This window comes from Salarias fasciatus, chromosome 14 (assembly GCF_902148845.1).
Source record: "Salarias fasciatus chromosome 14, fSalaFa1.1, whole genome shotgun sequence".
Taxonomy (NCBI): domain Eukaryota; kingdom Metazoa; phylum Chordata; class Actinopteri; order Blenniiformes; family Blenniidae; genus Salarias; species Salarias fasciatus.
In genome coordinates this window covers 26,329,630-26,342,556 of record NC_043758.1, presented here as the reverse complement: position 1 = coordinate 26,342,556, position 12,927 = coordinate 26,329,630, and the positions used below count along the sequence as shown (strand labels likewise).

At 42.8% G+C, this 12,927-nt stretch overlaps 1 protein-coding gene across 1 annotated transcript in view; it reads left to right on the top strand.

Annotated features, from left to right (window-relative positions):
* The window catches only part of LOC115400955 (SPRY domain-containing SOCS box protein 4-like), a 60,957-nt gene that overhangs the window by 13,070 nt on the left and 34,960 nt on the right, over positions 1 to 12,927 (top strand). Inside the window, exon 2 of the mRNA XM_030109041.1 lies at positions 5,840 to 5,915. The gene's annotated coding sequence lies outside the window, so the exon portion shown is untranslated. The remainder of the gene's footprint in view (positions 1 to 5,839; positions 5,916 to 12,927) is intronic.

Here is a 12,927-nt window from a genome sequence, read left to right as displayed (position 1 = left end):
CATAGCCTATAAGATTAGAGTGTGGACTGGGAGTCATGCCCCTCTGCAGACTGCCATGTGGTGCACGTGCACAGTGGCAGCTCTCCCGTCGTCTCTCTGGGCAGTCGGAGCAGCTCAGAAAAGTTCCACCTCAAAAACTGACTGTTTCAGTGGCTCTCGGCACCGTTGTCTAATAAACAGACACCCAAAACGCAATGAAAGTATTGAATTTTCACTTGTTTTCATTGTCATCCAAACAGGGTCTTAATGATTATAATCCTGCAGTAATGGGTAACTGGGAAATTTACATTTACAATGAGCCATGATTAATTGTTGCTGTATAATAGCCCAGTAGCATGGAGCTCTCCTGCCCTTGATGATCTGTCCCTATGTAGAGCGAGCTGGAAAAAATCATCAAGTGCGTATAGAGAAAACAAAGTGCACATTGTGATGGCTTTTTTTATTTTTATATATTGCATTTTCACTAATATTATTCTACACGGCCACTTCCTATAGCACTTCATTACCACATATTAAGAAGAGAGGTTGAAATGAAGCTTTGGAGGTAGAATATCTACATCTGCATGATGAATGTTTAATGTATATGTCCCATACAGACATGAAATATTAATGTCCATGCAGTATGAGGTTAAACCAGGGGTCACGCTTATCTTTTTATCTTATTTGTTCACTTGACTCATTTCCAAAGGTAGTCTTTCAAACATAAGGTAGCTATAACAACTGAATCGGTTGACAACAGGCCAAATAACTGAGATGGTTAGAAATGGTTGAAAAGCAGGGCTGGGCAAGTTAACGCGTTATCGTGTTTGGCTTTAATAATTAACACAGACAGTTATTTTATCTCATATTAATACAGTTTTTTTTTTAGGGTTTTTTTTTTTTTTTAATTCTTATTTTGAAAATGTGTTGCTCACTGGCTCCGTGTACCCTTGGGTGGGGATATTGATCAGCACTGGCCCGGGATGGATCTATCACACGTCTCAACCAATGAGAGTGTTGAGGCTGGGCTCACATGAACCGGAACAGAAAGAACTGGTGGGCAATGGGAAAATGGAGAAAAGTACCAAACTCTGACTTGAACATTTTAATTGCAAATATCTTGCAAACTGCAGAGTTGACCGAACCAGAGTTGTTTACAACCGCTGCCAAGCTGAGTTTTCAAGTGGACAGCTACAAACTGTTGTGGAAGTTGTCGGCCTGAGGAACATTCTTAGGATCATAATTTCAAAGTTAACGATTTTGTATTTTATCCAACTTGATGAACCTTTATCGTCATCTTAAAAGTTAATTCAACATGGTTTTTGGCTCCAAACAAATTTTAATTGATGGAAAGTGGTTAGAATGTTTTGGTTATGAAAGATGTGTTCAGATGACTCAGTTGTGAGTGCAATCACATTTATGACCAATAAATAGAAAAAAGAAAACCCAATGAATTTCAAATTCCGTGATTTTTCTCACAGCTGTGCATTTTTTTTCTAAATTGGGCGATTGGTGTCAAGTTGCAGAAATAACCTCTTGGAGTGCAGAAATAATTCTGCAGGGTGTAAGTTTTATCTTCCACTTGAAGAGATACTGCACTAATGTTGGAAACGGATCGATGCGATTCTCAACACCTTCGCGGTGTCAAAGTCTGCGGGAGCACACAATGAAAGTCTTGCAACAAACGGTGCCTCCTTTTTTTTTTCCCCTCCCAGCACAATAAAAATAGTATTTGACTACGTGCCGCCTTATTTAGCTGCTGTCAGTGAAGGATTTGTGTTTGGGGAGGTTTCCAGGCGTGGCTATGCAGGAGTTAATCTAAGTAAAAGAAGCTGGGGGGTTGTGAAGCACCTGAAGGGCCCCTAACAAGGTTTATTCATCTTCTCACCACACTGACGTCCCGCGTGCGTTTTTATTGCCTCGTTTAATGGCAGCTCCGATTGCTGCTATTTCAGTCCAGGCCCATCCGCAGCTCGCGCTCAGACAGCAGAATGAGTGTTTTCAGGCCTGAAACATTCAGAGGTGGAAACAGTCGAGAGCTGTTGCCTCCCAGAGGTGTTTCCCTGGTAAATGCTCCCCTCTCTCTCCCTCTCTCTCTCTCTCCCTCTCTTGCGTCTGGCCATCATTAAAAATGTCAAATCATTAAATCGCTGAAGACGATTTTGTGGAGAGAGATCCTCCTTTCTCCTCTGCGTGCGTTAAGCTGCATTTCATGGTGTTCGCTCGCTAAATTGAAGGTGCATCTTTGGGAAATGATCATCATGTGAATTATCAGCGGACGATAAATTGGCAAGCTGTGAAGATGCACTGCACGGATGGCGGTGTGATCCTGAGCGCCGAGGTCACGCTGGAAGAGAAGCGTCTCTGTGCGAGAGCTCCAAGGCACGAGTGCTTCCAGCTGCTCTGAAGGAGCGCACTCGAAAGAGAAGCTGACCGTGAGATCAACACACATCTCCGCTCCAGTTGATTTCCAAGTGCTTTGCTCGGGTTTCTCAGGGATTCCCCCGAAAAGGCACTGAGGACTGATCCAAACTCTTTTCACCACTCCAGTTCCTCCACATCCACTTAGACTGGAGTTGCAGTCCAGCTTATTGCACATTTTTTTTGTGGCTTGATCTGGCAGTCATCCTTTTTCACATGTATATTGCACGTGTTGATTTCATAAATGTACAATATGTTGCGCAGCTGTTGTATCGGAAGCACTTTCTGTCATCAGAAGTCTGATTATGAGGAAATTAAAGTGTCCTGATTATGATTGCTAAAACCTGCACATCACTCACTGTGCTGTCTCATCGCTCCCTCCTCGATCTTGCAGTCATATAAACTTGATTGCGGGGCCAGTTTTTGAGAAAACTGCTGATGGACTTGGCAGAGTTTTTAAGTTATTTGTCAGAAATGAGAGTGCAAGTTATGAGACAAGATAAAGTGTAATTTGACAGTCTTTAAACTAATGCCAGGCAGCATGGAAGAATATTAAGGCTTCATTTACATGATGTTTTTAAGTGAAGATATAAAACTTCATTTGCATTTCGAGGGTCTGTTTCCATGTCAACGGTGCTTAGAGTCACTGAAAATGCAACTTTTGGAACACGGCTTCCAAAATAGAACTTTTCAAAAATGCTCTTACTGTGTTTCCATGTCAGTGGAGGAAAACACAACTCTTCTGAAATGCTGCTACTACACTTGTGTACTGTAACCATAGTTCATAGTTCTTCTGCACGTGCACGAGTAGATGGACAATAACAGTGGCAGCTTACAGCACCTACTACTGCCCTGCCATGTTAACTACACTGTTTTTGTGTTTCTTTGTAAATGGGCATAATTTTCAAAATGTCGCAACATAAACATGAAACTTTTCTGAAATGAAATCACCAAAAGTAAAAATGCGTTTTCCTTGAAATGACACGTAAATGACTCCTAAAATATTTATGACCGTCACCTTCCATGTAAGGTAATGTGATTGACTCACTCCTCACACTGTTTGCTTTGGAAGTGGTATAATTCGGTTGCAAACTGCACCGGTTGCATGCTTTGTTTTGGATGTTTTGGGAGTTTTGTTGATTTACTTTATTGATCTCTTTCGGGGGAAGTCATTTCTCTGCATTAAACCCATCCTGTCTGTAGGAGCGGTGCCACAGTACAGATGGTGGGCGAGAACTGCGGGGGGTCAAGTTATTTGATTGTGGACCCTCGATGTTGACCTGACAGTTAGGCGATTCAAACATCAGATCTCATTTCCACCTCTTTAACCTCTGGGCCACCAAAACCATGCATGAGTTTGTTGAGAAAAAGACCACATTACCAGATGCTGTCCAGCTTCACCTCTGTACAGCCAGAAGCTAAGGAAGTTGCAGGAATTAAGCTGACGTGTACTGACTGCTACACAAAGGGGTACAAGTATTTCCAAAACTTTCGGAAAGGCTAACGTTTCGTCACTGAGGAATGATCCAGCGTCATCCGGCTCACCTCGACTCCGCTCGCTCCCTCGGCAGCTCCCCGACAGTCTGCGGAGTGGCGTGCGGGCGAAGCGGGAGGAAACAGGTGGTGAGGAGTGAGGGGCGTTGGAAGGAAGGCTACTGTGTAGAGCCGCGTAAGCCGTCCTGCTGTTTGGTCGGACCACACGCTACCAGGCGCCGGATCACTTGGAACACACGCGCGTGTGTGCGCTCGCATGTGTTTACTTGTTTTTCTCAAGGGCTGACAATTTGGCGGAGAGGCACCCTGCTGCCGCCGCTCCGAATCTGTGTGCGTCGCTTTCCAAACTGTCGTACCTGCAGTGGAGCTCAAGAAAACATCCTAATGTAGTTTGTTGCCATGGTGACATCGCTGTTCAGTCTTTCTAGATTCCGTTTTGTTTCACTGTTTCTTAGTTATGTGTTCAATGCTGTTTTTGTCACTACAAAACACTCAGTTACCGATGGTGCTACTGTAATCTCTGCTGTGTGTTGACCACTGATCCAAAGCCTAGATTTAATAACATGAGAACAATCAAATAGAAGCAACTCTTGTGTGGATTAAAAAAAAATGGATTTCTTAGTAGAACGTGTCTCCATACAGACCAGTGTGGCTCAGTGTTTTCTTTATACAGTTGCTTGTTCGCAAGTTGTGCTACCAATTATTGGTCAAAGCATTTTTCTTTGGTGGCAGGTGATTTTCCTCAGCTTTATTTCCAGACAGTGTTATTTATATAGAGATATTGCGAAAAGATGGTTTTCTTAGTACACTCTCACTTCGTGTACTACATTCTCATTGTTATTCATTCATTTGTCCATATGAACAGAGTACCTCGGTGCTCTTTGGCTCATTTCCATTTAATCAGTGTGAGAATCCACCAATCTCCCGTGATGGTGGTGGAGTGGGTTTATAACTGTGGAGCTTCGCGAGCCCTCGCTGCACCAGTCCGCCACTCCTCTCATTGCCAACTGTTTCCCCCTTTGCTCATTTGAATGCATGATTTTCAAGATAACACTCCTCTGTAAAGTGTGTGTTTGTAAGAACCGAGCAAATCAGGACTCAAAGCTGGCAGATTTATTCAGATTCTCATTAAACAGATTCACACGCACACAGAAAAACTGAAAAAAATAAATTTTCCTGCCATCACTTATCGTGATATGAAACTCACCTCTTTTTTTGATTAATGTGATTTATGATCTGCTCCTACAAGATGGTTAAAAATACGGTCAAGTACTTCTTGCCAAGGTAATTGCTGTTCAATCCTCAAGTGGTCTGAGTTTCCCTCTCGAAGACTCGGCAGACTGAATTGCTATTTAACTGTAGCTTTACTCGTTAGAGAGCAGCAAGCACGCCGTGTGCTTTCCTTTAACAGATGGGATTTTAGCGGACTACAGTCATGCTTGACCACAGGGAGTAATGATGGTGCTGAAACCCCTCCACCCCTCCTGTCACATGCTCTGAGGACTGCAGTGAGTCACACTAATGAAGCCAATGTTTGTAACGGCCATTACAAGTAAAGCAGTCCTCATAGGAGCTGCACGTTCAGAGGGCAGCCGACGGTACACTTCACGGAGCTGATGCATTCAGTTTTCCCCGCGGAGTCAACAGAAATAATTACCGACTTAAATAAGCCGGTGATCTTTAAGCTGCTGCCTTAATATGCTTTTTTTCCCCCACCTATATGAATTTCTTCATGTGTTTCAAACACTGTTATGTGCGACTGCCTTCACACTCCCATATGTCCCTCATGTTGCTGTGGTCGTTAAGTTCATCCAGTGGAAGACACAAGATTGTCGGTTTCGAATGGGACAAATCGGAACACCGAACAAAGAGATCCAAACTGTTAGAATAAGTATTTGTTTCAAAGCAATCAAGGAATCAAATGTCAGTTGTTTTTCCTTTGCAGGACTCAACCCGGAATTTGGTGTCACCCAATGAGAATGCAGTTTCCTCAAGGCGTCTGTACCCACATGGATTAAGAGGTGAGTTTCTACTCCAACTTCCCGTTTAGACCGTTCTGGCTGTTACCTTTGTTAGACGGTGGCAGCAGTGATAGAAAAAAAGACTTTCATTCAGAAAAGACTGAACAGGCAGGCGTGACGGAGTATCTCACAGCTGTTCATGTGGCTTCAGCGATCAGCCTCACATTCCATAAACCTGATCCGGCCGATCGGGACGTACCTGTAGGCGATGGGACACCGAGCCAAGGAGGCTGCTGAATTTTTCAACAGGTTCCATTCCAGAAGCAGCTGATGATGCACTGCAGCAAAGTTCAAGCTAAGGTTTCATCCTGGGAAGCATAAAGCTTTAATCTAATTGTAACAGCAGAGATACAGAGTGCTACAGGTGCAGCATGGGAAGTATCCGATCCATTTGAGAAAGAAGTTCACATCTTTGTCTTTGTGCATTGAAGCCTAGTTTTGTTTGTTTACCATTGGATATGGTCAAAGCTACATCCTCCTTCTTTAGCATTCTCCAGCATGCATGTTTTTTTTTTTTTTATAAATTCACCTTCACAACATAACTTTGATGCTATTGCTACCTTGTCGATGAGGCACCAGACTTTCTAACACTGCATTTTGTTTGGTTCATTTAATAAAGCACTTCTTCCTCCAGTAAATACATTAGACGCACAAGTTAATTTTTAATAAAACATATTTGTTATTTCACAGTGTTATCCCCGGAGCTGATCGGACTGTCTGACTTGTCGGTCTTGGCCTCAGGCAATTGTGCTGATGTTCATGTTTTTGAATGTGGAAGATGGAACATATCGATGATAGCTAATCGAAGTGGTTTAGTACACTGCTATGAACAAGCACATAATGCCTCGGGTGATGGAAGAAAGATGCCAAGTGCAACAGAGTGGTAGGTAGTAAGAAATGTTACATCTTATAAAATGGAAATAGTCAAATTTGAATGCCGGAAAAGTATACACTGAAACTTTGGCAAATATCATGTCACAGAAGCAATCTGCTGGAAATTAAAGTTAGGAAGCCACTGATTTACATCTCCAAATCAAATCAAACACTCTCCCTCATGGTGTGGAACCCCTGTTGGGAACCATTGCTCTGAAGTCTTAGTGCAGACTGCTGAAGCGTTGTGTAACAAAGGCAAACGAGCACCACAAAAAGCACATCCACATGACCGAGGCTGCTATGGCAACATGTAAACCGAGCTTAACAAAGGAAACATGACAGACAAAGAGTCCAGCTGACCTTTCTCCAGCCTGAACTGGAAACGCACCCGGTCACTGTAGGCGTCACCAGGTGCGGACCAGGTGAGCTCAACACAACTTACTGGTCAGTGAGAAACAGAAAGCCGCTGTTTGTGTGCAGAGAGGAAAACTGAATCCGATACATCAGCCCTGTCAAACACTGAGCCGTCTGATGTGTACTTGAGTGGAAGTCGTGTTTAGACAACTTGGTGTTTAATCAGCTGTTCTTGAATGAGCCCATTCAGGAAGCAAAGATGTGTCACTTGGCTATTGCAGCGTAGGACAACATAACTGCAGTGCACAACGATTTACGGTGGAGGAATGAAAACGTAAACAATCTAAAGCACTTGGAGTTGCCTTGTTGTTGACATCTGCTTTTCAAATGAAGCGATCGTGTTTAGGAATACATGAAATGTTTCAGGTCTTTTTACATGCTAGCAGCCTGGGTTTTATCAGTTGACGGGCCCAGGAGTTTTCTTATTGATACTCTATGCGTGAGCTGATGAAGCTGCTTGTTTTAAGGGATGAAATGGTTTCCAAGACAAAGACCACTTGACCTGATTCATTTGCAAAGACAGATGAGGACATGCATAGGACACTGGATTTACACTTTCTTGCTGAAATCATCTTTTTGCAAACTGTTGACAAAAACTCTCATTTTTGATCTCACAGTTTTTGTAAAAAAAAAAAAAAAACTAGAAAGATTCTGTTTCCTGTTATACCTCCGCTGTAATTCTCATGAAATGTCATCAGTTTTTCTGACATGAGCATGTGCGGCTTGCTGTAAATACATTTTCTTGAAAGCATCATTCATCTTTTAATGGTGACTGTCTTTAGGCTCTTGTTTTGAGTCTGTGTGTATCTGCCTCACTGTGGCGGGGGGGGACCTGTGGTAAAACTCCCTCAGCAGCAATCACCGTAACTCCCTCTCTCAGTAGGAAATAAAGTGGCTTGACATCCTTTTTCTCAGTCCGATCGCCATCCAAGGGGGTCAGATCTAATGTCTACAACTGCTAGCGAGACACGAGGAGCAGCATTGTGACACTTTGAGCTTGAAGAACTTGAGAAATGTTCGCCTGTCTTGTCGTACACCAAATGTGTAACTACCATTCAGTTCTTGCACCTTTTGTCTCAAGAAATGGTGCTGCCGCTGTCAGGACGGCCCATTAAAGCGAACACAGTGACCCTCGCCACTCTGTCATGTTCCACATTAATGGACCGGAGGGCTCACAATGGATTCCTCATCCTTCAAACTAACTGAAAATAGCAGCAGACTCTGAGCCGTGTAGTTGGATGTGGACCATCAGACAGTGACTTGACTTTTCTGTCTTTATGGATCTCATGCAGTTTCTGTTCCGATGACATTAACTCACGCGAGGCGCTGTCTGCACGGTGCGGGCTCACGTGTGATTTTTGCAGTCTGATCAAAGCATGAGAAAAATACCAAGTCATGCCTTGAAGATGCGAGCATATTTGAGTTAAGGGGCAAGATACAGCACTGTGTGGTTACAATTGGATCGGACCAATAAAATAATCTCAATATTTCAAAAACGGCCTGAAAATACTCGCATTTAATGCACTTGGGTGGGGGGAAACTCACTAACAACCAGAAATTCACAGTGATTGTCTTCAGGTGTGCGTTATCAAAAGCTTGTCACTTGAAAGCAGCTTAACTTCTGTGAATTTCAGTGTGTTTGCTGAACTCACCCTTACGTGTGCTAATGGGAGGTTTGCAGCGTTTTTCTGTCGTTAGCTTCTCCTGTTAAAGGTCTTGCTGTGTCTGCTAATCTTACTAAAATAGAGCATCGCGTTGGGTAGATTGAAAACTTGAATGTCCTCTGAAAGTTTTGTAATTTGCAATGTGTCTGGCTGTGCACAGCACATTTTAAATTTATCATTGCAAAATAAACTTATACATATTGTAAGAAAAAGTCTGGAGCACAAAGACATTCACATTATCTACACCAGTGTTTCATCGCAAGTGTATTCATTACAAAGCATAGCATTGACATAATTCTCAGCTATCTTGCACATCGTATCTTCTTCTAATGTCATGCAACCTCTTGCAGCGATAACCTGATGGCCAAATTCCACCATTTGTGGTGCTCGTTTTGGCTCATGAGCCAGAGATTGGACTCTCCTGCCTTACAGAATTAGTAAAGGTTCCATGTGTTTAAATGGAGTCATGGATTTCGTTTTATGTATCGTTCACTATGATAGCAACAGGTGTAACAAACCAGGAAGTGGTCGACAATTAAACTCCGCATAACGGAAAATCCAAGATCATTCTGAAAAACACAGAATTTTGAAGAATTACACGAAAAAGCTTATTTTTATGCTAAATATCGCAGTCGGGTGGAAATGGATTCCCTGTTTTGCACTCCTCATTATAGCTGCTCAGTACATTTTAACACAGTCATCTTTACTATTTCAGCAGGTGCGATATACACGTCAAAAATGTTATTTAGCTTCTATGGTCTGTGCATTCATGCTCTGTATTTCTGCACATCTGGCCAATCAAATGGAGCCCGATTGCTCTGCTCACCCAAAAGGAAAACTTCAGCATTATTCAGTTGACATTCCTGTCGGGAACATGGACAAAGGTCAGATCTGCAAAAGGAGAAAAATCTATGAAAAACGAAAAAAAAAAAAAAAAAAATCAATAAACTGCACCACTGGACTGCTGCTGGTGACAAGACAGAAAATTTCAAAGCAGAAAGACATTAATGTCTCAGACAAAAGTTTATTCATCACAATGCTTGACATGTTGACCTGATGTTGCACAGCTCAGCTGTTCGGTAGCGTTGCTGCCTCCCGCCGGGCGCGAGCGACAGTGCATTAGCTGTTTGCTTGTAGAAATGATGCGCTTACCTCCACATGAAGCTGAAAAGTGGGTGTTTGATCGTGAGTGCTTGCAAAAAGACCTGCAAACACTCATTTTCACACCAGGAGTTCGCTGATGCACATCAAGCTGCTGGCTGTTGAGCGGATCTTCAAAGAGGCATCGTAAAGTCGGCTGTAAACAGGCTCAAAGACAAATAAGCACTTCAGGCTTTCAAATTGGTGGAAGACTAACGAGACTGAGAGAAAGCTATGAAAGAAAGCATGTTCGCTTCACACGGGCTAAATGTCTGTTATTAACGAGGCTGAACTTAAAACCTTTCGTTTTCGGTCGTCGCTGCGTGCCGACATCTGCTGTTTGCACACAATCTTTTGTCGTATTCCAGACAAGTTTCTTGCCATTTATCCCGTCAAGGGAAAAATTGTTGCATTAGCAGACTGACAGACGCTCTGACATGAGAAGGATTGCCGTCTCTCAGGTCTCAGGCGTGGAGGCAGCTTCGCCGTGTGGCGTCTTCGTAAGAAAAGGAGCTTTCTCAGAGTGAGTTCGCTTTGGCTCCGACTCGCAGCTCGATGCTGCCAACAGATTCCTCTCCTGAGTAAATGGAGACGACGAGCCGGCGCTGCTGAGTGGGTGCACCCCGTCTGAGGAGCAGGAAGTCATTTGGACAAATGGGCCCATTATTGACCCGACCGCTACCTTGACCGACAAGCCTCTTTGATCTGCACGTTGTAAAACCACCCGTCCGCCTCACCGGTGGATGGATGGAGGACGGGTTTAATGTGCATCATCATCGTGCGGCTTGCTTCACGCTGCGTTTTTCCCATTGAGGTGCGACAGTGCCGGGCACCAAAAAGTTTCACGCTGGGGGGAACTTTAACATCTCATTTCTCTTGATTCCTGTGATAATTCTCTTAAATCCCTGTCCATTAATTACACCTCCTTTCTTCCCACCATGAATGTTTCTTCCACAAATTCAGACTCCACAATGTTTTCAAGTGAAAATGGGAAGTTTTGTTGTTGAGTCACCTTTAATAGCAATCCAGCTTTGTTGTTTGTCCGTATGAATGTCATTATCCTCTCCATTGGTAGTGTTTATTGCGTATTTTTTGCTGCATGCTTGTGTCTGTGTTTCCAATACTAAAACAAACGGCATGTCCCCGTGGCCTGGCACGCCATCTCCATCGTTTTGCAGCGTTTCTGCATAAACAGACATCATATTCAAAACACTGCCATGTAAACACACACATTTTCTGAAATGAAAAAAGGCATTTCCGCTTGAAACATCGTGTAAAAAGGGTCTCATGAAAACGTCTGACCCACCATGCTCTGATCACTCAAAGGTCGTTTGTCATTTTGCTTCACCGGTGTTACATTGCGACAAGACAGTCCTGCATCAAGCAGCTTCAGCGTTAGGAGTGGGTGTTGTTGAAAGATGCAGGCCGCAGTGTCATTTCTTCTCGCTCGAGTTAATTTGAGTCAAGTCATAGTGTGTTTAATGCATGGAAACACTCCTAAGGCTAAAGAGCGCAGGCAAACAGGCAGGTGAGGAATGCTGTTGTTCACTGAGGAGAGGGGTTACAAGAAAAGAGAGGCCTTTTCTGCTCTCTCCAGGGAGAAAGATGAGCAGGATGCAAGGATGCATAGGTAGCGAGTGGGGGAGGGTGTCAAAAACAGGGGAGGGCGGCGAGGCTCAGATGGAGCCGTTTGCACCAATACAAACATAAGAATTTCGCATGAAGATGCTCTGTGGTAAATGTGTTTGATTTGAGTTAATGTGCACTAAAAAAAGTTATTTGCAGTAAAAGAAATGACCTGGCTCCCCTCTTGCATGACGAAACAAACCTACATTCTCTTTCCAATTGAATTGTTTTTCTAAGTGCCTATAACATCTTGCTCATGCTGATGCAATAATCTGAATTTTTTTATTATGCCGTTTTTGGTGTGTGTGTGATTGCACCCCAAATGATCCAGAAAAAAACATCATTTGTCTGGTTTCATTCTTAACGTTTAATCCAGCTACGCGTAGTTTTAATGAGGATCTGCTTCAAAGCACAATTTCCCAAGAATGTGTATAATCTCAGTCAGCAGCTTGTGTGTTTCGCTTCTGATCAAAAGATTTGAAGAAAGACATTTTTTTTCTGAAATGTGTGTAAAGTGCTGAAAAATGTCGACATTTATTCAGGACTAATGTAAGTAATGTCCTCCATTATTGTCGCACCTCACTAACAAGCAGCAGACTGTTGGTGGGAAAACGTTCAACTATAGAGATAATGGATTAATAGAGAAGAAAATATTGAGTTTTATAGTGTTTTTCAATGGTTTTTAGATTTATGCTTACATCTCTACCCTTTGTAGCTATTGATCATAGTAAGGAAACTTACAATCAAGTATTTTAAACTTTGTTCCGATGTATCTTGTATATATATGTTGACAGCCAATTAAAGGCTTTAGTCACAATCTTCAGCTACAATAAGATTTAAATTTCTGCTGAAGTGTGACGCGGTTTGTTTCTTGCAGTAGTCTGGAGGTTACCGTTTATAGTCCCTGCATTGTGTATTCAGGCTCAGCGTCTTCTGTTAAGTTTACGAAGCCTTCACCTTCAGTTTAATGAAGTGGAAGCAGATCTTGTGAGGTCCTTGTCTTGATGAGTTCTTATTGTCCCAGACTGAGCACAGTAGGAGTTTAAACAATGTCAAAACTAGTTGGGTATTGCTGTCAGGGAGTGCCAGCTTTTTCCCCATGCAGTCAACATGCTATCTTTCTTTCATTTTGGAGATGGCCATCCTTCCAAACCATGCTGGTTTTGTGAGACGTGGTCTTTCTTTACCTGTCACTGGTTTAAAGTCGCCAATCAAATTATTGTCTTTAATGGGGAATACTGGTTTAAATTAGAATACTTTGACTTTTTGCCAAAAAAAATTGCAGTATTTTAGCA